The 3,719-nt window shown below is 42.8% G+C and overlaps 1 long non-coding RNA gene across 1 annotated transcript; it reads right to left on the reverse strand.

The window, feature by feature from the left end:
* Positions 1 to 2,068: 2,068 nt before the first annotated feature.
* Positions 2,069 to 3,506, reverse strand: LOC117190807. The gene is made up of 3 exons (XR_004473846.1): positions 3,292 to 3,506; positions 2,523 to 3,213; positions 2,069 to 2,436 (listed from the first exon to the last, which is right to left on the reverse strand). It is a non-coding gene; the product is annotated as an uncharacterized LOC117190807 (long non-coding RNA).
* Positions 3,507 to 3,719: the final 213 nt, after the last annotated feature.

A 3,719-nucleotide genomic window follows, 5' to 3' on the forward strand; every position in this document is an offset into this window, starting at 1 on the left:
CTAAATCACTTGAAGATGGGGTAAATTAACTCCTTAGCTGGGCTTCAGGTTGCCGATCAAATTTGACGTCGGTCTGCGGACTACACTCTCATTGGAGGCTCGATAAACGGGTGGCGTCAACGGCGCCAAAAATAAGGGTCCGGAGGCGCCTCTTGGTTTTCGCCGTGCATCCACACGGTTGTTGAGGCTTTCGACGGACAACGTCAAGCTGCAGGTTTCGCTGCTCGGTGCCTCCCGCGGGTTTACTACTTGTCTTATCAATCCACCGGCAACACTCCTCTCATAGACCACACCGTATATGCATTCCTATGCGACTGATGATCGCACGAGCGGTACCGTGGCTACGGGCCGCCGTCCTATAACACAAATTCATATATATATATTTTACCACGAACACTTTCCAAATTAATCACGGACATACCAGCTATGTTTTCTTTTCTTTACACTGCTTTCCTGGTTAATTACTCCTGATTCTGGGTCTTTATTGAACTCGGTTCACGAGGAATGGCGTAGTTGCCAGAACTGTTCGTTGGCTAAATATATATATATATATATTTATTTATTCCCGAGTATAGCACAAACACGTCCGCTTTAATCAATCGATTCTTTGTCAATACTCCAGCCCAACTTCTGCAAGTTCAGCCAAGCGGTACCGAACCAAAAGCTCGAAGATCGGATGATATTTGGGGGATTTTAACTGCATAATCGGATGATCTTAGGAACTTTAACTGCATAATCGGATGATGTTGGGAATTTAAACTGCATAATCGGATGATCTTTCGCCCATTTGAGCGAACTTTTGGGCAAGCTTTTAATCTATGCTCTCCCTACGCTACGCTACTCTCTTGGGTCAAGGTAAACGTGACGTCTTTCGCTTAAATGCGTGCGCTGCGCGCCGACTCTCTTTAGAAAGCTTTTCGGAAAGCTTGCAGCTTACGATCCACTTTCGGAGTTACTATGTCTCTGCACTTTTAAGCATTACCAAAAGAAAACTATGCTTATCCGTGATGTTCTACACTCGTTCCCTTAATTCGGCCCCTACATAATCCGCATACATATTCGATTCGTTTGATAAATGAGCTTAGCTGTCCAGATGAACCGTCATAGGCAGGTATTTTCTGATCGACAGCAGTGCCTGGTTCAAGTGGATTTCGCTCATTGATAGTGGTGGTAACGCCATGTTGTTGGTGTTGATTGGGTTTTGTTTTGTTTTCAGTAGTTTTTAACTTTATTTTGGTTCACTTGTAAGTTTTTTGATTTTGTATTTAGTGTTTCACTGTTCTTGGTGGATCACTATCTCCGCTTACTTCAGTTCACTTAATTTTAGTTTTGCAAATCGTATGTGCTCGTAACACATAGGTTCTTTGGCGGATTTCACAATTTTATTAACGATTCCGGGATTACGTGATCACAGTAATTAGAAATTACACAAGCTGACCATTACCGAAATATAGGAGTTAATTTTAAACGAAATCCTACCGACTGCGCCAGTTAAATATCCGCAACTCGAAATTTAGTTTTTAAAAAAGATTTTATTTTTAGTACTTAATTTCTTTATGTCACAAGATTGGTTGAATTCCCCGACTTAACTTTACGTCTGCTTGTCTCAAACGGAACTGATCTCTCTGCTGCTGGCTAGTTTCCATGAGCCCTTCTCTTGGAACTCCCGACTCTGTCTTCGGGCGTTGCTTTCCTCGGCTGCATCTTCGTGTCGGTGGCGTACGTGCCTGGATCGATATTTGGGGATGCGTCGGCTTTGATGAAAGGCATCCACTGCTGGCGATCGGTGTTGCATTACATGACGGAGCTAGGAATGTGATACTCATTGGTTTTATGTCTAGCTTTGATTGGTCCTCATGAGTGGCGTGATTCTAAAGAATCGATTTCTCGAGAGTGGCGTGATTCTAATGTTGATGAAACAATGTGGTCCATTGTTTATATTATGGGGGGCCCTAGCTTGGAGTATGGGAAGAAACACTTATTGATTCTTGAGTGGGGTCCTGTTACTTGTGTGGATGGGGTGGATGAATTGTACATAAACATAATGTGTATGGGATGTGGGGAATTATGGATATGTCACTATATGTATAAGGGCTACTAAAGTAATAAGGATAATATGTTCAAATAAGCTGCAATTAAGATTAATTATATATATAAAAATATCATGATGAAAGATCTTATTAGACTAGGGTCAACTAATTATAAAGAGTATATTCAGGAATAATGGTAATTACGTTACACAAATAGAAATATATTCGAATGGTTTTCAGTTTAAATGCAAAAACAAGGGACGGATGGGTGCATCTTTAAAGTGCACAGCAATTGCAATAAGTTAGGTTGTCGATAGATTCGGAATTGCAGAAAGTTACATTGCTTGCGAAAGAGCAGAACAAAACAAACACGTGAACAATTGGATTGGTCAGCGTTACAGTACGGCTGGGAAGTTTACGGTCGAGGCATGGAATCTTTAATGTTGCTTCGACTTGCGTAAAATTTTGAATTCACATATAGAAGACGTTCACATTACGATCAAATCCAACGATGAAAGCGCTTCCATGTGGTCGATGAGGGTGGCTGAAAACTTGTAAATATCAGTGTGTCAGAGTAGATAGGCGATACGCGCGAGTATTAGTTTTAGTTCGTTTCCTTCTAGCTGCACATTTCTTTATGATAAGCCAAACAAACCGAATCACACGAATTTAACTTTTAATGTTAATCATAGGGTCAGTACAATAGTGGGGTTCCAAAGTATTATTCTAATATGAAGAAATGCATGGGCATAGCCATCATGATCGAGACACCGAATGACTTCATCAGAAACGCAAACAGTATTTCGGCACCGGTAAATGTCTTCTCCTTTAGCGTTACTGTTCGTATGCGGGCGGCGTTAGCGACGTAGCAATGACACATATGTACATATGTATGTCACTGCACGCGTAGATAAAAGACAATCGACCGTTTTTCACTGGTGTAGGCCGAGAAAGGCTTGTATGTGTGTGGACCCACGCCGGTACACGCTGCGGTAAATACAGTGATGCTCACATGTATGCAGGCGCCACACCGAAAGAAGATTTGTGGTCGGAGACGGCTAACACATACTGTAGTCGATCGGTATGATGGGTACTTATATGTGTGGCAAGGTGACGAGACTGTAGTGGGTACGGCTTACGGCACTACGACCGGCGTTTCGTACGGTATTACGTACGGCCAAACCTATGGTTAGGTTTTTAAGAAAAAAAAACGAACTTTAATTTTCTGTTGGCCGGCAGTTGGGGTACAATTTTCACTCACCCGATGGGTTCGGCCTTCGCTTAATAAACGTAGGAATGGTCGGCTGATCTTTTGACTAGATCTTAGCCACGATGGACACGCGGTAATTACGGTCGAGGTTAGAATTTTTCCTTTCACTGCACTACTTGAGTATTTTCCTCAGACGTCCGTCTGGGATCGCGAGTAAAATTGGAAAGAACATGCCCAAGCCACTCTCCTTCCGCTTGAGCCCTTGGTTCTCTAATTCCCCTTTTCTCACCACACCGTGACAGTAGCCGCTGTTAACTTATGTCATTTTTTTCTTGCGCGTAACTGCCCAAAAGGTGCAAGGTGCATGTCTAAGGGAAGGGGAAACCGTGGGACGGTTATCCGATATTTTTGGTTGGACAGGCGCCACTACAACACCCCCCTACCAAGATCACACTTGGCAGTGATACAATGAAAAGAGT

The sequence above is a fragment of the Drosophila miranda genome (assembly GCF_003369915.1).
Source record: "Drosophila miranda strain MSH22 chromosome Y unlocalized genomic scaffold, D.miranda_PacBio2.1 Contig_Y1_pilon, whole genome shotgun sequence".
NCBI lineage: Eukaryota > Metazoa > Arthropoda > Insecta > Diptera > Drosophilidae > Drosophila > Drosophila miranda.